This window comes from Molossus molossus, unplaced genomic scaffold (genome assembly GCF_014108415.1).
Source record: "Molossus molossus isolate mMolMol1 unplaced genomic scaffold, mMolMol1.p scaffold_m16_p_1, whole genome shotgun sequence".
NCBI classification, from domain to species: Eukaryota; Metazoa; Chordata; class Mammalia; order Chiroptera; family Molossidae; genus Molossus; species Molossus molossus.
The window spans coordinates 39,289,949-39,311,468 of record NW_023425344.1 but is presented as its reverse complement, the minus strand read 5'-3'; the positions used below and the strand labels follow the sequence as shown (position 1 = coordinate 39,311,468).

Below are 21,520 nucleotides of genomic sequence, written 5' to 3'. Positions count from 1 at the left end.
TGGCTGGGCATGAGGGTAGGTAAAACCATAAGACTGATACACTGGGAAAATGGGAAGGGGAGAAAGGGGGAGAGTCATAATGAAGGCAAAAAGGAAAGATGATGACTATGAGCAAATGGTGGGGTTGCAAGGCAAGAACACTGGTCTGAGGCGTCTGTAGGGCTTGCGGGAAGTAGTCCACAGCATGCTGGTAGGCGGAGGAGTCCTCTCAGCTCACAGTTCAATCAGGAATCCGGGCTGTCTCCACCCTTTACACAGCGTGGAGATGTTTCGAGATGTTGGGCGAAATGCAGTCTGCCAAGGCCAGAGTCTGGCAGTTTCACTCCACTGAAAAGGGAAAGTCCTCGTTTGTTTCTTCCCTTGTCGCAGGGATGGTGGTGGCACTGAACTCACTATTCTTATCTCTGGGACAGATGCTAACACATTCATCGTAGTTGAGGGAAGCGGGGGACAGAAAATACTGAAAGACTCTATAACCTAAGTCTAGGTACAGAGATGGCTCGTTTCTTTTATACTGAAACATTACTTGGTGCAGTGAAACTCTGAAATATCCTGAGGAAAAACTTGTTTCCTTATTACCTTTCTAAAGATATTGGCTCTCTAACCAATCAAATACACACACTGTATTTTGAGAAATAATTTATAAATAAGATTGCACAAAAACCGTGTCATATGTATATAAATACACACACATTTATACACATAAGACATTCAGTAACCATAAAACTATTCCAGTAGAGCAACTTTGTGATATTATTCCACTAACGAGAAACAGAGATTCAACTGTGTCTGAGAACAACTCTTGTTCTTTTATAAGAAGATAAAAGTTCCTCCCCTCCCCCCAATTCTATATTGGCTGAACCTATTAATGCAATACTGGGGTCATGAAATTTATCCATTCTTCAGAACCGAGATGGTACCCTGGGAGTGGAAAGAGGATTAAAAGCTCTGTTTTTGTTTTATGTCAACCTATTTGTCAATGCTAATTCTACAGCTCACTACCCCTGGAGTTGATCTCATACACAGAAGTGGGCTCTTCTACGCACTCCGCTTATCAATTAAAGACAGAATTGTAGTGGTCGGTATCTTTGCACCTACGCAGAGACATGTCAGAAAACATCACCATTTCTAAACTTTTAAGGACCTTCATTCTCCAAAGAATTTGTTCTGTTTTATTTAGATTTTTCTTACTAGAATTAAAGACAAAAGACCATGTACTGAAAACGTATGCTGTGCCCTCATACTGTTTCACCATCAACCACACTGTAAGGGCCATTTCCTGAAAACATGTATTGCAAGTTTTTTGCTTACTTACTCAGTTTCATATATCACCACAAAGTATTATTTGACAGACTGAGAGAGCCAATAACTATACATTGATGTTTTCTTCCTATTGTCTTAAGTATGGGTTTGGGGAGACTAGTAAAGGCAATTTTTTTCAATTTAACAGTGAAAACCACAAGCACACCACCAAAGCTTCACGCTGTAAACAGACGACGACAATTGTGGTCAAAAAAGACACATTCCTTGAGAAAGTTGGATATAGTAATTGCAAACATAAGACTTATAATGAAAAACATCTTGCAGATGTCATTGCAGATGCATAATCCCATCCCCAAAATAAATAACCAGAGTAATAGCTTATCTGATACTCACTGAACTAGTAGGTAGCTTTTCTCTCATCATCATGAATTATGGGCCCATCGGGACAAATGTACAATTAGCAAAATGTGTAATTAGCGCAGAAAGAGATATGACAGGGAAAAGCAAGTGAGTGCCTTAGAATATCAGTGCTGAATCCGAGTGGACAGAGATATGTAAGAAAACCAGAATATGAGGGTTATCAGCAAAGTCTGGAAAGCAACATGGAGGAAAACTACATGAATGACCAATAACCTGATTCCACTCTGTGTCAGACACCCTGACTGTAGGAAGTTCTACATTCCTCAGGATTCACTCATGCACTTACCCACTGGCTTCCCAGGAGGAGCACATATCAACTCTCAGGGAAGTTGAAATCAGACTGTAACTAAGACACTTTGATGATCTTGTCTTCTCCTGGGAGTCTTAATCAAATAGCAGCAATGTCACCATCTACTTAAACAGCTGGGTTTCTGTTTGCTGCTTGCTTTGTATACTAATCCCTGCTCACATTCATGTATGACTACTATAGTTAAGAAAGCATGTGAACGCTATCAAGAGAGTGAAAAGACAACCCATAGAATGAGAGAAAATATTGCAAATCATATATCTGATAACTCATTACTATCCAGAATATATAAAAAATTGCTACAACTCAACAACAAAACAAGCAAGCATCCCAACCCAAAAATGGGCTATGAGGAGAGAATTCTGAGCAGATGGCAAAGTAGGAAGCACTAGGAATCTGCTTCCCCACCTAGAAAACAACTGCGCTGGCAGAATATGTCTAATATAACTATTTCGGAACTCTGGAGTCTAGTGAAGGCTTACAACTTCCAGGGGAAGACTTGGAAGACTGTAAATTGTGATTAATTTCAGTCAAGTTCAGCTCTTAGTACAGTGGCAGCTATACATCCCTACCCCCTGCCAAATAGCAGGCAGCTGTGCATGGTTCCTGGAGCAGCTTGCACACAGTCTGAGGGAACCAAGGTGGGCAAAAGAACTCTGTCTTCCAAATACTGGGGATGTCTGCTCTGATTGATGTGTCTTATTACAGAGATACAGACAAAGAGCCTAACAGCCACTGTTGTTGCACCTACCCCAATGCTGCAACCCCTTCTACTCTAGCTAAAGTGACTTACAGGGGATTTAGAAGATCAGAATCCTCCCCACTCCCTTCATTTTTCACTTTTTCTTCTTCAGGGAGCCAGCCATTAAAGACTAGGACATTAAAAAGTGACTGAATATATGAGGAAAATTAGAAAGTGACCATGCATGCCCAGAAAAAAAACTGAGAAGACATTAAGTTTACATTTAAAGCTAATCCTCAGCATTGAGACAAATACGATTATTAAAAAAACAAAACCAGTAACAAAAATAACAGAACAGCAAACCCTGGGGAAGGGGGGAAAATCTGTGTTCCAGAATTATCACATTATTAGATTCAAATATCTAGTGTTCAACAACAACAAAAAGTCACAAGGCACACAAAGAAACAAGAAAGTATGATACATTCAAAGGAAAAGAATAAACTAACAAACTGTCCCTGAAAAAGACCTACTGGCAGACATATTAGACAACAACTTAAAACAACTGTCTTAAAGATGCTAAAGGGAGATGTGGAGAAAGTCAAGAGAACAATATGTGAGCAAAATGAAACTATTCATAAAAATATAGAAAACATAGCCCTGGATGGTTTGGCTCAGCAGTTAGAGCATCACCTCAAGGACCAATGAGTCGCAGGTTCGGTGGTTCGGTTCTGGCCAGGGGCATGTGCCTCGGTTGCAGTTCATCCCTGGCCCTGATCGGGTCATGTGGGAGGCAACCAGTCAATGTGCCTCCATCATATCAATGTTTCTCTCTCTCTCTCTTTCTCTCCCCCCCCATTCTATCTGATGATAAATGGAAATATATATATATATATATATATGATAGATATAGATAGAAAACATAAAAAGAAACCAAAAAATTCTGGAGCTTAAAAATTACAATAACAGAAATAAAAAAATTCACTAGATGGATTCAAAGGCAGATTTGAGCAGGCAGAAGAAAGAATCAGTGAACTTGAAAAATAGGACAATGGAAATTATTGAGGCTGAGGAACAGAAAAAAAGACACTGAAAAAATGTGAACAGGGCCTAAGTACACTATTAAGTAGACCAACACATACCTCATGGAAGTCTATGAAAGATAAAAAAGAGAGAAAGGGGCAGAGAGAATATATGAAGAAATAATGACTTAAACTCCCCCAATTTGATGAGATATATAAATATAAATCTCCAAGAAATCAACAAATTCTAAGTAATTTTAACTCAGAGAGACCTACACTGAGACACATTATAATCAAACTTTCAAAAGACAAAGAAAGAATCCTGAATACACCAAGAGATCCTCAATAACATTAACAGCAGATTTCTCATCAGAAACTTTGGAGGCCAGAAGACAGTGGGCTGATATATTCTAAGTGATGACAGAAAAAAAACCTGTCAACCAAGAATCTTATAACTGGCAAAACTATCCTTCAAAAGTGAAGAATACATTAAAACATTCCCAGCAAACAAAATTCATGACTACTAGACCACCCCTGCAAGAAATGCTCAAGGGAGTCTTGCAAGGTGAAATAAAAGGGCAGTAGACAAAAACTCAACACTGTATGGAGAATAAATACCTCAATTAAGATAAATATATGGGCAATTATAAAAAGCTAGTATTATTGTAATAGTTTGTAACTGTGCCTTTGTTTGTTTTCTACATGATTTAAGAGACTAATACATTTAAAGAAAAAATATAGTATAAAAGCTAGTATTACTGTATATTTGACATATAACTCCAAATCTTGTTTTCTACATAATGTAAGGACTAATGCATTTAAAAGAATTATTAGTTTATACTTTTCAGCACAAAAACATAAAAATGTGATTTTGTGACCACAACAACCAAAAGGAGTGGGGACAGAGCTATAAAGGAACAGAGTTTTTGCATGTTTTAAGGTAAACTGGCATAAAATCAAATTAGCATGTTATAATTTTATGATATTAAATGTAATCCCCATGGTAGCCACAAAAAATAGCTATCAAATATACACACACAAAAAATGTAAACATTTCACTACAAAAAAATTAACTACACAAAAGAAGACAGTAATGAAGAAAATGAGGGACAAAATAAAGGTATAGGGTATAAAGAAAATAAATAGCACAATGACAAAAGTAAGTCCCACCTTATCAGTAATTACTTAAAATGTAATTGGATTAAACTCTCTAATCAAAAGACAGAGATGGGCAGAGTTGATAAAAACACATGACCCAATTATATGTTATCTACAAGAGACTCATTTGAGATCCAAAGATACAAACAGGGTAAAAGTAAATGATGGAAAAAAATATTCCATGCAAATAGTAAGCAAAAAAGAACAGGGGTAGTTGTACTAATATGAGACAAAGCAGACTTTAAATAAAAAAAGATTTTAAGAGAGAGGAGAACACTATTTATTAATAAAAGATTCAATACAGCAAGAAGATATAACAATTATAAAAACACATCTAATGACAGACTATCAAAATATATGAAGCAGCCTTGGCCAGTTTGGCTCAGCGGTTAGAGTGTCAGCCCACAGACCAGAGAGTCCCGAGTTCAGTTCCTGCTAAGGGCACGTGCCTTGGTTGCAGTTTGTCCCCGGCCCTGGTTGGGGTTGTGTGGGTGGCAGCCACTCAGTGTCTCTCTCATATCAATGTCTCTCTCTCTCTCTCTTTCTCCCTCTCTCCCTCCCGCTCTATCTGAAGATATATTGCATGTATGTATGTGTGTGTGTGTGTGTGTGTGTGTGTGTGTGTAGATTTTTTTTTAAATCTTCATCTGAGGATATTTTTCCATTTATCTTCAGATAGAGAGGGAGGGAGGGGGAGAGAGAGAGAAACATCAATGTGAGAGAGACACATCAATTGGTTGCCTCCTGCAGGACCCCAACCAGGGCCGGGGACCAATCTGCAACCAAGGTATGTGCCCTTGAATCAAACCCGTGACTCTTTGCTCCACAGGTTGACACTCTAAGCGCTGAGCCAAACCAGCCAGGAATAGGCAGTACACTTTTAAACACCAATGGATCAAAGAAGAAATCACAAGAAAAATTAGGAAGTACTTAGAGATAAATAAAAGCAAAAACACAACATACCAAAATTTATAGGACACAGCAAAAGGCAGTGCTAAGAGGGAAATGTATAGCCATAAACATTTACATTAAAAATAAGAAAGATCTCACCCTGGCCGGTTTGGCTCAGCAGTTAGAGCATCACCCGCGGATCAAAGAGTCGTGGGTTCGGTTCCTGCTAAAGGCATGTACCTCGGTTGCAGTTTGTCCCCGGGCCCTGGTTGGGGTCATGTGGGTGGCAACCATTTGATGTGTCTCTCTCACATCAATGTTTCTCTCTCTCTCTCTCTCTCCCTCCTGCTCTATCTGAAGATAAATGCAAAAAAAAAGTCCTTGGTGAGAATAAAAAAAAAAGAAGAAGAAAGATCTCAATCAACAACCTAACTTGACGACTTAAGGAACTAGAAAAAGAACAAATGAAACTCAAAGCTAACAGAAGAAAGGAAATAATAATTAGAGCATAAATAAACAAAACAGAGAATAGAAAAAACAATAAAGAAAATTAATGAAACCTAAAGTTGGTTCTCTGAAAAAATCAACAAAATTGGTAAAACTTTAGGTAGATGCACTAAGGAAAAAAAGAGAGGAGACTCAAATTACTACAATGAGAAATAAAAGTGGGAACATAACTACTGATTCTATAGAAATAAAATAGAGAAATATAAGAGTACTATGAGCAATTATATGCCAAAAAACTTGGATCACCTAGATGAACTGAACAAATTCCTCAAAACAGAAAATATACCAAAATTAAATCACAAAGAAATAAAAAGTAGAAAATCTGAATAGACCCATAACAGTATGGTGTTACCTCAAAAAATTAAAAATTGAATTGTCATTTGACCCAGTGATCCCACTTCTAGGAATATACCCTAAGAAGCCTGAAACACCAACCAGAAATAATATATGTACTCCTATGTTCATAGCAGCACTATTTACAATAGCTAAGATCTAGAAACAGCCCAAGTGTCCATCAGTAGACGAATGGATAAAAAAGCTGTGGTACATATACACAATGGAGTACTATGCAGCTGTAAGAAACAAAGATCTCTTATCCTTTGAGACAACATGGAGGGACCTGGAAAGTATTATCCTAAGTGAAACAAACCAAGCAGAGAAAGACAAATATCACATGATCTCACTTATTTGTGGAATATAATGAACATAACAGTCTGCCGAATAGGGTAGACCTAGAGACATGGAAGTAGGGTAGAACTGACAAGTCTCAGATGAGGGGATAGTGGGGGGAGGAAAGAGATAAACCACAGAACTTATATGCATGTACGCATAACCAATGGACATGGACAACAAAGCTGGGGACAGGGTGGGGGGATGGGGAAGAGGGCGTCAATGGGGGAAAAAGGAGAAACATCTGTAACAAAAATAAACTAATAAATAAATAAATAAATAACCAAAAAAAAATTGTCAATGTAATTTGCCATATCAACAAAATGAAAAAAAACAAAACAAAAAAACATGATCATCTCAATTGATGCAGAAATAAACACGACAAAATTCAACACTCTTTCATGATAAAAATACTCAACAAAATAGGAATAGAAAAAAACAACCTCAACATAGTACAGGTCATATATTAAAAACCCACTGCAAACATCATACTCAATGGTGAGACTGAAAGCTTTTCCTTTCAGATCAGGAAATATGCAAAGACACCTGCTTTCACCACTTTTATTGAACATAGTACTGGAAGTTCTAGCCAGAGCAATTAGACAAGAAAAATAATTAAAAGGCATTCAAATAGGAAAGAAGTAAAATCACCTCTGTCTGCAGATGATATGATCTTATATGTAGAAAACCCTAAAGATTCCACAAAAAGCTGATAAAACTAATAAATGAATTTACCAAAGTAGTAGGATACAAAGTAAACAAAAATCAATTGTATTTCTATACACAAATAATAAATAACATGAAAAGAAAATTACAAAATAATTTCATTTATAATAGCATCAAAAAGAATAAAATACTTAGGAATTAACTAAGAAAATGAAATACTTGTACAGGAAAACTACAGAACACTAATGAAAGAAATTAAAGACATGAACAAATGGAAACATACCCCATATTAATGGAACGGAAGACTGAATATTGTTAAAATGTCAATACTACCCAAAGTGATCTACAGATTCAAACCAACCCCATAAAAATCTGATGATTTGTCTTACATAAATAGAAAAAGTCATCCTAAAATTCATATGAAATATTTAGGGGCCCCAGAGAGCCAAAACAATCTTGAAGAAGAACAAAACTAAAGGACTCACCCTTCTCTATTTCAAAACTTATGACAAAGCTACAGTAATCAAAACAGTGTAATACAAAGACAGACATGTTTACCAATAGAATAAAATAGAGAGGCCGGAAATAAACCCTTACATATAGGGTCAAATCATTTTTGACAAGGGTGCTGAGACCATTTCTTTCTTCTGTCATCTCTCGTTTTCTTCCTCCTTCCCTCCCTCCTTTCCTTCAGCTCTATACCAAATAACTAAACATTCTGAGTAAGACAGATGCATAAGGGAATTATAATGAGAATTTAATTTTTGAAAGATAAATCATATAAATAGGACCAGCAGAATGAAGTAATCTAGGGCAGGGGTTACAAACAACCGGAAGGCAGAAGCAAAGACCCAGGATGTACTATTTTCAGTAAAAGGGAAAATGAAGAAAGAATAAAAATACATGTGTGAGCCCCAAATTTGTAAGTCACTCAGTTCTATAACAACTCCTTATAAGTACCTTAAAGGATAGGATGACGTAAATAATTCAGGCAGGGCCAGTTTCTCTGGCTGTGAACTACTAGGCAAGGAAACAAAGCAACATGGCTTGGATTCCATGCCTGCGTAAGGTCAGGGATCACATCTTACACCATCTCTAAAAGTATAGTCTTTCACGCTAGCTTTGCAACCTGCAGACATAATTTGTGGGAAATCAATTTAAAGCTCTATGGGAATGGCCCTCAATAAATGGTCAGTCCAGATCTCTCAACCTAATACCTCATATAAAGAACAAGTCAGTTTTAGGCATACTCTCCTGCTGATCACCATCTCCAAGAAAAAGTTTAGGGCCAAAGAAGAATGTTCGCATGCTTCAGCCTTTCACTTGATTTGACAAGAATCATCTATAAACCAAATTTTAAGACCTCAGGAAAAGACCTAGCTTATTAATGATTCTTTTAAAAAACCATAATGCCACTGCTATGATTTTAACTGGCAGAAAGGGTCTCCTAAGATGCATTCCAACTCTAATTAAATCAGGGCTATCCCAGAGCTCCCACTTAATTTTAATGTGTATTAAAATAACTTAGAAGAGCTATTCAATATATTGAGCAACGGCCTGAAATCTGGTTGGTTAAACATTAACATTTCCCCCCTTCCAAAAGCCACAAAGGTTTGAGATGGATAATGTGCTGAGGGAGACCGGCAAGATACAAATTACTAACACGGGTGGCATCTTTCCAGAACACCAAAGAAATTGTTTTCTAAAATGAGATTCTACTGCACTCAGCCAAGCTACATTTAAGAGGTGGAGTGCTAAAAACATTTTGCCCATCAATAACCATACTAGTGGAAGTAAATGAAACGGTAAGAACAACATCTATGTGGAAATCAATTTAAATCAGTGTTGAAGAAACTGAACTCCCATAGCTTTTCACTTACTTATACCTACGAGTTGAGATCTGGAAGAGATTCCAAATATTTCCATGACTTCTTCCACTTCATTCAAAGTTCAGTGCCACTTTTTACTCCCTTCACTCAGCTTTGCCTTCTCTAGAGCACTTCTCCTGACCTGACATTCTATTATATACTTATTTGTCTACCTCTCCCACCAGAATATCATCTCCAGAGTACAGAGGCCCTGTTTGCTCTTGTGTCCCAGCACCAACAACAGCATCTGACACAGACAAGGCCCTTAGTAACGACGGTATTTGTTTACTGATGGACTGAATAACTCTTGCCTAAACCTTTTATCTTATACGTGAGATTATGTGAGGCTCAGCGTGTGAAGCGACTTGCCCAAGGTCACTAGGCTAATTAGCGTGCTATGATAGAAGGTCAAAGTGCTATAGGAAACTCAGAGGAACCAGGCCTTCTTAATTCCCAGGCATTCCAAAGTAGATGCAATTATGCCACTCCCTGCTTTTGATAGCTCCCCTAAAAAATGTCAGCACTCTTTGCCTTTCACACCTCTGCAAACTCTGCCTGACTCACTTTTCTAGTCTTGTCTCCTGCCACTCCCTTCCATGCCCAATGTTCCTGCCACCTCAGCACACCGTGGCGTTCATGCTTGCCCTATCTTTGCTCACTCTGTTCCCTACCTCTGGAATACCTTTCCACCCCTTTCCATCTGTCAAAGTCTACCCATCTTTCAAGATCCAGCTCAAATAGCACTTCTGTGAGCTTTCTCCTTATCTTTCCTCACTCTACCCTTCTTCACCAGAATCCTCACTCCTTCCTGAGTCCCCAGAGTGCTTTGAGCCCCTATCATGGCCTACTTTACATTCGGCCACATCTTTCTTCTTTACTAGTCTGTGGGTTCTTCATCTGCATATTCCCTACCAACTCACAGTGCCTGGTACAAACAGCTGGAACTGGGGGGAAAAAGAGGGAATACAAGGGATGTGTGCTACCCTTCCATGTTCAATATGATTCCCAATGTGATTACAAGCATCTCAGTATCCCAACTAACTATACCAATGACCCAAAGGAAAAAAATCAGTTCCTGCTCGAAAGGGATGTGACATTTAACATGATAACACATGATATCGCTAGTGAACTACAGAATATTAATCATAATGCATTTATTCTATACCAATGCTTCTACTCTACTATCATTAGTAGCTAGTAAAGTTCATCTTATAAAAATGCTATAGTCTTGCCCAGGCCGACTTGGCTCAGTGGTAGAGCGTTGGCCCTCGGACCAGAGTCGTGGGTTCAATTCCAGCCAAGGGCACGGACCTTGGTTGTGGTTCATCCCGGCCCTGGTCGGGGAGGCCACTAGTCAATGTGTCCCTCTCATGTCGATGTTTCTCTCTCTTTCCCTTTCTCTCCCTCTCTCTCCCTCCCACTCTATCTGAAGATAAATAGAAAAATATCCTCAAGTAAGGATTAAAAAAAAAAATGCTGCCCTGGCCGGTTTGGCTCAGCAGTTAGAGCATCAGCCTGCGGTCCCGAGAGACCCGGGTTCGGTTCCTGCTAAGGGCATGTACTTCGGTTGCAGTTTGTCCTCAGTCCTGGTTGGGTTGTGTGGGTGGCAGCCACTCGATGTGTCCCTTTCACATCGATGTTTCTTTCTCTCTTCCTCTCTTTCCTTCTCACTCTATCTGAACAAAAAATGGAAAAATGTCCTCGAGTGAGGATAAGAAAAAAAAAAATGCTACAGTCTTTTCCCAGATTAGAAACTACAACAAAAGTTTTGAATGCTTTGGGCTGAGATCTACCATTGTTGCATTCAACTGATCTGTATTCCCCCAACGTTTTTCTTTTCATGCTATGCTCACGGTGCCCAGCACATGGTGTGTGCTTAACACCTCTGTGCTAACATGACATTAACTGGGTTTATGTTGATGGGCTGAATGGATGTGGATGGTCATGGTACTTTGCATTAAACTTCACACCACAGGGGACAATTACTCTTTTTGGCCTACTCGAAAGCAACCACTCAGATTGAAATCTTGTTTTGTTTCTCTGTACCTAAGATCAATTAGGGTTGTTTGCAGCAGGCAAAAAACACAGAAACATGATAATCTGGGAATGTTTTTATAAACCACCATTCTGGAATTAATCACTTATCTTCTTTTAACCTCCACAATACTATTCTTTTTTTTTTTTATAAATAACTTTTTTTTTCCTTTATTGATTTTAGAGAGAGAGGAAGGGAGAGATAGAAACATCGATGAGAGAGAACATCGATTGGTTGCCTCCTGCATGTCCCTCACTGGGCATGTGCCCTGACTAGGAATCGAACTGGTGACCTCCTGGTGCATGGGTCAACACTCAGCCAGTGAGCCACACTGGCCTGGCCACAATACCATCTTAAAAAGTAAATGCATGCACATTACTAGCTAGTATGGATGATGAAATTAACTGAAGCATCAGAGGTTGTCTGACAAAGTCCTTGTTCATTTGTCATTGGGTCACTGATAACAAGCTCATAATGACTCAGAACTCTGTGTGGGCCAAAAGGAAGGATGAAATCTGAAGCTGTATAAAGTGAACATCTTAAGATGTTAATCTGAGATACCTATATTGATTTGGAAAACAAAAACCTCAGTTAAAAATAACAAACAAATCTGGTCATGAGGTTTTCTTCCCTCTGATCTTTGCCAATTAAAGAACATTATTTTCACAAAACTGATAGGAAACCCACATTCTGGGTTTGTACCAGCCAACCCTGGCTATTTCTTCCTCGACTGGAACATCGGGACTATCCAAGGTTAAGAGATAGTATCTAACTGCTCATAGGTCTTTCCTTAGAACACAGGCTAAGCAATCTCTTCACTCAGCTCTCCTCCATCCAGAACAGACACAGCCTGAAACCTTGCTGCTTTTCCATCAAGGTTCATTCACAACCATCTGAAATCTTCCTTGCAATAAGAAATACATATTAGCCCTGGCTAGTTTGACTCAGTAGTGAGTGTTGGCCCTCGGACCAAAGGATGACTGGTTTGATTCTCGGTCAAGGGCATGTGCCTGGGTTGCAGGTTCAATCCCCGGCCCTGGTCAGGGTCATGTGGGATGCAACCAATTGATGTGTCTCTCTCATATCGATGTTTCTCACTTTCTCTCCCTCCCTCCCTTCCACTCCATCTAAAAATCAGTGGAAAAAGAACCTCGGGTAAGGATTAACAAAAAAAAAGAAAGAAAAAGAAACACATATTAAAGTACCCATTTAGCCCTGGCCGGTTTGGCTCAGCGGTTAGAGCGTCGGCCTGCGGTCCGGAGGGACCCGGGTTCGGTTCCCGCTAAGGGCATGTACTTCGGTTGCAGTTTGTCCCCGGCCCTGGTTGGTCGTGTGGGTGGCAGCCACTCGATGTGTCCCTTCACATCGATGTTTCTCTCTCTCTCTCTCCCTTCCTCTCTCTCCCTCCCACTCTATCTGTACAAAAAATGGAAAAATATCCTCGGGTGAGGATAAAAAAAATAAAATAAAATAAAGTACCCATTTATTTTGGGGGTTTTTTGTTGTTGTTGTTGTTTTTAATCCTTACCCGAGGACATTTTTGCATTTATCTTCAGATAGAGTGGGAGGAAGGAGGGGGGAAGAGAGAGAGAGACATCGAGAGAGAGACACATCAACTGGTTGCCACCTACACCACCCCAACCGGGGCTGGGGACAAACCGCAACGGAGGTACGTGCCCTTCGCGGGAACCGAACCCAGGTCTCTCTGGTCCGTGGACCGACGCTCTAACCACTGAGCCAAACCAGCCAGGGCTAAAGTACCCATTTAAATGAGCAACATATTTTATTCATCCCAGAATTACAACTATTAATGTCTAATATTTTAATGTGCTTTTCTTAGAAGTAAATAAAGCTATAGGGCTTCTGACCTATATAGGAGAGTAAAACTGAGCCTAAACATCAATATTATGAACAAAACAAACTTCCCTTCCTACAACTGTCTGTTCCCCTCCTACACACACACACACACAAACTGGCACTACACCTAACATGCAATGGCTCGGGCATAGATCTTGCAGGTACAGTTATTGCCAGGCACTAATTGGTCCTCTAATGGTTCAGAGTCCCACCTTCTTGAGCACCTAACCTAAGCAGAGAAAGGTTACAGGCAATGGAAAGAACTCAGCTCAGTTACCTAACCTCTGAACCTTAGCCTTCTTATCTGTAAAATGAGGGGTTGGTCTAGAACTAACTGCCCAATAGAAATACAATGCAAACCACAAATGTGAGCCCCATGTAATTTTCAGTTTTCTAGTAGGCATACTTCAAAGGGTAAACAGGTAAAATTCATTATTCAATCTAACATAGCTAAAAACACTATTTTAATATGTAATCAATATTTTAAAATCATTAATGACATATTTTACATTCTTTTTCATACCAAGTGTTTGAAACTTAGAGCACATCTCGGTTTGTGTCGGTTTAGATGAGCCTTATTTCTATGCTCAACAGCCACGTGGAACCAGTGGCGACCCCAGGAGGCAGCACAGGTCTAGGTGGTCTCTGATATTCCTCTCACCACTAAAAGTGATTTTAATAAAGGGAATACAAGATGTGTAGATCAGGAATACTTGGAAAAACTAGTAAGTGTTTCCCTGAAGATTCTCAGTGTATTTTGTGCTCATTCAAACTGGCCTTTTGCTTTTTTATAACTTTTATTTTTTAATTCAGTGGAGTTGGATCTGCAAACAGCTGAGTATGTGGTTTGATCTCCGACTTGCAGACTCACCCTGTTCTCGCCGCCACAGCCACTGTTCCACAAACCTAGAGGGAGGTTAAGAACTTTCAAGACAATGGACAACTGCTGAATGAATGAGACTTCTAAACAATCCTAACTCGGAAACAACAACTGTTAAAATGAGAATTCAGCAGAAGTAACAAAGAAACATATTTAGCGACCATGTTGTCTTCTACATACTAAGATAATGTATGAAACACAAATTTGCCCATGCTTTTGGAATTGTTTCTCTAATTACTCCACATCCACGGAGGAGGATTCATGCTGCTCCTCCCACACCGTCTCGCTTATTAGTCCCTTTGTGATCCATGATCGGCCTAGCCAGATGGCTGGTCTGGGTGAGGAGTACCACATGAGATCAGAGAACAAAGCAAAGCTAACTGGCCTTCCCGGGAAGTGAACCTATGACCCTGACCTCATTAACTCTGGAGACAGTTAACCCATCACAAACATGGCTGGGGCAGCTTCACCATAAGTGCCAAGATGCTCACTGCATCTGTCACAATGAGACTCTGGTAGACAGAAAGTCACTAAATGTATTTAAAACTTTTTAAAATGAAGAAAGTCCTGAATGCAATGATCTGGGGCAGCCTGCGTCTTACCAGCTCTGCTAAATCTGTCACAAGCGTCCCTAAGAACATCAGCCATGGCTACCGCCTGAGATCCTGAGATCGTAAGTGGCTTTGACAATAGAGTTCTGAAGTTTCCGCTTCCAAAAACAGTGATCTTGGGACCATGGCCTTCCTTTTTCATATTTCCCAAGTGAAGACACCGTGAGTTAACAATTACATACAAGAATTTTCACTGATTATTTATTGAATCCAGCTCATCCTAGATTTCAGTAATAATCAAGCCTTTCTGCTGCACCGCCCCTGCTCCCTTAGTGCCCCTCAATCCCTCACCAGGTGAGCAAGGCGCCCAGGGGAGCTCTGTGTGGGTCATTCTTACCTTCCCTGGTAAGAAGCACAACACCTTTTTAGCAAGTTGTCCTTTCTTTTTTTTTTTTTTTATCTTCACCCAAGGACATTTTTTTTCCGTTCAGATAGCGTGGAAGAGAGAGAGAGAGAGAGAAACATCGATGTGAAAGGGACACATAGAGTGGCTGCCACCTGCACGACCAACCAGGGCTGGGGACAAACTGCAACCGAGGTACGCACCCTTAACAGGAACCGAACCCAGGTCTCTCTGGACCGCAGGCCAACGCTCTAACCGCTGAGCCAAACTGGCCAGGGCTGTCCTTTCTTTCTTGTTAGTGGAAATAATTCCTCTTAGAAGCTGCTATATACTCTTGAATTCTATTCTAACAACCTGTTTCTACTGAGCTGAGCACTTACTTCTGATTTAAATATTTCCCAGAGGGTTTCAGGGATATGCTTTTTGTATCTTTTCCTAAAACACTTAATACCGAACTGGTTTCAGAAGCAAGTTTATTGAAATTTCCACTTCAGTCTCAAAGTATACTGTTTAAAAGATTCTACAAACATCTGGAAGAGTTGGTCAAGACTTTAAATTCTGAAAATATTTCTGCTTTTCTTTTTTTTTTTTAAATCCTCACCCAAGGATATTTTTCCATTTATCTGCAGATAGAGTGGGAGGGAGGGAGAGAAAAAGAGAGAGGTGGGGGAGAGAGAGAAAAAAAACATCAATGTGAGAAAGACACACTGATTGGTTGCCTCCCACACGACCCTGACCAGGGCTGGGGACTGAACTACAACTGAGGTACATGCCCTTGACCAGAATCGAATCTGAGACTCTTTGGTCTGAAGGCCGAAGCTCTAACCACTGAGCCAAGCTGGCCAGGGCTGCTTTTCATTTTTGACATTTTAAATGAAATCACCTTCCACATGCAAACTTACTAGAATATAAAAGCTATTACATATGGTTGTGCTACTTGGCTTCTAAAATATTTCTGATAACGTGATTATAAGGCATTCAACATCTCTTCAAGGTTGTTACTCAGTTCTTTTTAATTTCCACAAAGTTACTTAAAATAATTTTTTAATTTATGGATTAAGAGTTTGCAATCTTGCTCTTCTCATGTAACTGTGGAAATCATACATATGTGTAAGCCTAAAATATGCATATGCTTCTGCCTCAAAGACACTGGTACAAGTAAATACCCAGATTGATTTTGCTCTTCCTAGCTCTAAGAATTTTCATAAGAATAAAAGTAGTACAAAATGTAATAGTAACTGAGTTTAGCATCTGCCTGAATATTCTAATATACAGTCAACATTCAATTGCTAGAACATTTCTTGAGGCTCACAAAAACTATACCCATTCATTAAGGATTAAGTGTTAGACAAAAGGAATAAAGTAATAAAATAAGCATAAAACATAAGCTCACTACATTTGTACACAATTTCATTAGGGGCAAAGCAATTTTCTGAAGGCTAACCTAAGCATGAAATCTGATACTCAGCAATAAACAAAACAATACATTCACTGTTATCTAATTTTTTTTTTCATCCTTACCCGAGGACATTTTTCCATTTTTTGTTCAGATAGAGTGGGAGGGAGAGAGAGGAAGAGAGAGAGAGAGAGAAACATCGACGTGAAAGGGACACATCGAATGGCTGCCACCCACACGACCAACCAGGGCCGGGGACAAACTGCAACCGAGGTACACGCACTTAGCGGGAACCGAACCCGGGTCTCTCTGGACTGCAGGCCAATGCTCTAACCGCTGAGCCAAACTGGCCAGGGCTAATCATTTTTTTTTTTTTTTTTTAATCTTCACCAGAGGATATTTTTCCATCCATCTTCAGATAGAGTGGGAGGCAGGGAGGAAGAGGGAGAGAGAAACAAACATCGATGCGAGAGAGATGCATCGACTGGTTGCCTTCAGTGAGTCCCCTATCTGGGCCGGGGACGAACCGCAACCGAGGTATATGCCCTTAACTGGAATCAAACCCATGACTCTCTGGTCCGAGGACCAACACTCTAACCACTGAGGCAAACTGGCCAGGGCAGTTTCTTATCTAATCTTAGTAGAAAATGATGACTGATGAAGAGAAATAAACAGATTTTCAAACCACATTAATAAACCATGAAATTGCTGTTCTTTGTCTATAATATCATCATGACCTACCCAACGTCTGATTTCAAAATTATCAATTTGGAAAGACTAACCCTAATTCAACAAATAAACTCTTTTAACATACGGTTAAAAGTGTAAAGCTCCATGCATGTAGAAGCTATAATGCAAAAGCAGGAGCATATTTATACATCTTTAAGCACTTGATAATCATCTTATAAGACACACTCCTACATGCCAACAGCAATGCACAAACCATATAACACAAGAGTCAATTTAAAAGAAATAGTGTGAAGTCTGCCTTTTCCATTGTCACTTAAAATCATCTATTTGTATATTCTAAGTACTATTTATAAATATATTTCCTTAACATTCTTTAAGTCTTTCTCAACATTTTTAAAATAGGAGAAAGTCCCAGAAATGACACAAATTTAAAATGAAAATACTACTAAAAATTTAAGAAACACTGAAATTAAAAAAAAAAAAATAGTAGGATGGTTAGTGGTGGTTTCTTACAACTATTTTACAAAATAAATACTTTACTGCTTGGTGATTTTGAGACAAATCAATGCACTATAAAGTACTCTTTGTAGCTCTGAAGTCTTCATTTTGTGCCTTAACAAAAGCTGACAATCATTCGTAATGAAGTCTTTTTATAGTTACAGGGCTTTCATGTCTCTTCCGAAGATGTATTAAACCTTTGGGTGCTCCATAAAACCGACCAATTAATTAACTCTACCATAAAAACCTGAGAAGCTATTCTAAAATATTTATATCAAGGACCAGGGAAGTCCAAATAAATTTCTTGTCTACCCAGTATGCTCTTACTTTATTTACTAAGTTCAAAATTTTCTTCAAATGGGTTCTTTCAAAGGAAACTATAAAAGATGTACCACAACAGGTGAGTTCCCAATACTGCCATTCAAATTCACCTAAAGTAAGAAATGATCCATCTTCAGAAATAACTGTGAGAGGACATTGGAACAGAGTTCAGGGGAGAGCAGAGAGCTTTGGGTCAGACGGAACTCAGGCTCCATTCTTGCTTCATCTCTTGCTAACTTCACCATGTTGGTCAAGTTAAAACCTCTTTGAGTCTTGATTTCAATTATCAAAGGGAAACACAAGGCAAACTACAGGTTGTTGTGAGCACTGAATTAGAAAACATATAATAATAGACTGCTTAGCACAGTAGCTAGGTCATAAGAAATATTCAATAAATAACTGCAATTACTAAGAAATGCTTAATAACCCATATTCAGTGTAATCTAATATCTAAATTCCAACTGATGTTATAAATCATTAGAAGGAAAAATATAAAAATTCAAGGACAGATTTTTCTTTAATGCTCTTAACCTGAGTATCCTTTACATTAGTGTTTTTCAAACCGCAGGTAAGGGCTCATTAATGGGATTGAAATCATTTAGTGGGTCTCATCCAGCATTTCTAAATAAAATAGAATAAAAAAAATGTAAGAATGCATAGCACAGAGGAAGTCCAAGCATTGACTCATAAATTTTTTTTTAAATTAAACACATTTGTAGTGTATCTGTATACTGGATAGCAAAGTAAAATGTATCTCTTGTTGTGCAAAAAAAAAAAAAAAAAGTTTAAAAACCAGTGCTTTACATTATAATAAGAATAAAAATAATTAGCTGACACTGCTTAGTTTCTACTAAACACTGCTAAACACACACACTGTTTCATTTCATTCTCCCCCAAATCCTCTAAGGTAGGTGCTATAACTTCCCCGATTTTACTGATGAGCCAACTGAGACTAGAGATTCAGTCACTTGCCAAGGATGCAGAGCTACTAACTGGTAAATCCAGGCTTCAAATTTAGTCACCTGATTCCAGAACTTGCACATTTAACCACTTCTCACAAGTAGAGGTTGTAAAATGTGACTTTTCCTACTATGTAAGTTATTTAAAAGGTAGGCTTTCTCGTGAGGCCTAACTCGAGTGATTTTCTGCAGGTGCACACATCCTGATGCGGAGGTGAAAGCACCAGGCGCAATGTCCAGCTTCCGTCCCTGGCAGTGCTGCTTTGGTGGCGAGGAGTTGGCAAGTCATTTAATCTCGCTGTGTCTGGATTTCCTCACCTACAACACGGGAATGATAATATCTGCCCTGCCTCCCCACAGGCCATTGTGAGAAAGTATATGTACATATAACAAGCGTAATGTTCCTTTGTGCGCTCAGTTATATGAGATGATCATGAATACCACCCAAGGGGCCCCGTTCGTCATAGACACACATCAAATATGATAAAAAAAAAAAAAAAAGGTCATCCGGCTTTTACAAACTGTTTGTGGAAACACTTCACACAGTTCCTGGCACACAGGAGGCCTTCAGTAAATGTTCATTAAACTAAAAGAAGTGAACCCATTTGATTTGTATGCGTGTTTTATCCATTTGTACTTTACTTTTCATTAATTTATCCTTTCTACAACACTTTATCAAATACCTACTACACACCAGATTAGAAATATGGGCTACAAAAGGAAGAAGGAAAAAAAAAGACCAAAAGACTATCCCTTGCCCTGGAGAATCTCATGTTAATTTCAATTAACCTTTCCAAAATTGTAAAATACAGCTTCCTCATCCAGTAACAATAATAACTTAGGTTTACCAGAGTGCTTTGTAATTTAGAAAGAAATACAGGCATACCTCAGAGATCTTGTAGGTTCAGTTTCAGACCACTGCTTCTTTTTGTAGGTGGAGGGCCTTGCTTTCAGTTTGTAAGAAAATGCAACACCTGGGAAATGCAAGAAAGCCAAGCTCCATCAAACCTGTGTATGGTAGCTTTTGTTTCTCACAACAACTGCCTAAATACGTTAAGTTTGTATTATCTTCCTGACTTCAAATCCAGTTCAAGTGCGGCTAAGTCTTTAGAGTAAAAGTTTCTTGATGTCAGGGGTAACTGTAAAAATAAGGTTTTGAAGAAAATACATTTTAAATAATACTGGAAAGGGGAGATGTAGCAGAATGACTGTTTTCCCTTTACATTTCTGAGTTGAAGCAATCAATAATGCAACCATATCACCTACATCAGATGCATTTTTTCAAAATGTTTCTTTCAAAAACCTGCCTTTGAATTTGTTTCTTACAGGCAATTTTCTGTTGAATATCTGGAACTAGGATTCAGTTTTCTCATAAAGGAGACAGCAGTGGCAGTGTCCTGCCTTTGTTGACTTTTAAAAATTACTCAAAATTGATTGTTGTATTCAGATATCTGAGTCACATACAATGCCAAATAATTGTTAGCCATTTTATATACAATTCAACTACTATAGGTGATTTTTACAGGGAAATAATGATTTAATGACAACTTAATGAACTGAAAATTTGCTACAGGAAATTGACTAAGAATCTTTTACTAAAATTGCCTTATCCTTTGTATTCTAACCACTCCCTCTCCATCACACCACACACACACACACACACACACACACACACACACCCTCCCTCACCTTCACCAGATCAGTTTCTGGGCCATTATTCATAAAACCATATTAAAATTTCACAACACATGGTCATAGTTACTAGGTTTTGCCCTCCCTTCCCTCATCCAGAGAATCAATGTGTCTTTAAATATACCTATTCTCTCTTAAAATCCAAAATCCAGAGAATGACTCTGATGTCTCTAGGCTGAGACCGCGTAACACCAAATGTGAACGTCAGCCCTTCTGTTGACTGATAGCCAGGAGTAAAGGCCGTACCCCACCCACCGTCTCCGTAGGGTTAGGAGGTGCAATCTCGCCACTACAGACCTCTGCAAGACAGGGCGGCTATAGAACCGGGAAAACCATCGCCAGAACCTCTGGGAGAAGATAAGGAAAACACATTTGTACAACACTGGCAGCGTGTAATCTCCCGGCTCCAGCCCTTGGTAAACAGGGAAAACCTTTGTCTTGCCTCAGCCATCCAACTGGGGGCTCATCAGAATTGGGGCAACAAGAGTTTGTGCGAAATGACTTGGCAGAGGTTAAACAAAGCCACGCAGCTCTGGCGGGGGAGAGGGCTGACCCCGGTCGGCGTCCCAGCTCCCAGACGGCGTCTCCGCCGCTACCGGACCCGAGCCGGGGACCCGGGGCCGGAACCCCGGCGCGGGAAGGAAAGAGGGAATCAAGATCCCACGCTCTCGGCAAGTTCCCGGGGCGCTGCCCGCCGCAGGTTCCCCCGAGCGGGATCCGAGGAGGCGCACGCCGCGCGCCGGTTCCTCTGGGAGTGTCCGCGCCGCACACGCCGGGACCCCGCCCCG

The 21,520-nt window shown here is 39.5% G+C and overlaps 1 protein-coding gene across 1 annotated transcript in view; it reads right to left on the bottom strand.

Moving 5' to 3' along the window:
• The window catches only part of CRACD (capping protein inhibiting regulator of actin dynamics), a 233,134-nt gene extending 212,164 nt beyond the window's left edge, over positions 1–20,970 (bottom strand). The window contains exons 1-2 of the mRNA XM_036254198.1: positions 20,857–20,970; positions 19,927–20,179 (exon numbers count right to left, since the gene is read on the bottom strand). The gene's annotated coding sequence lies outside the window, so the exon portion shown is untranslated. The remainder of the gene's footprint in view (positions 1–19,926; positions 20,180–20,856) is intronic.
• Positions 20,971–21,520: the final 550 nt, after the last annotated feature.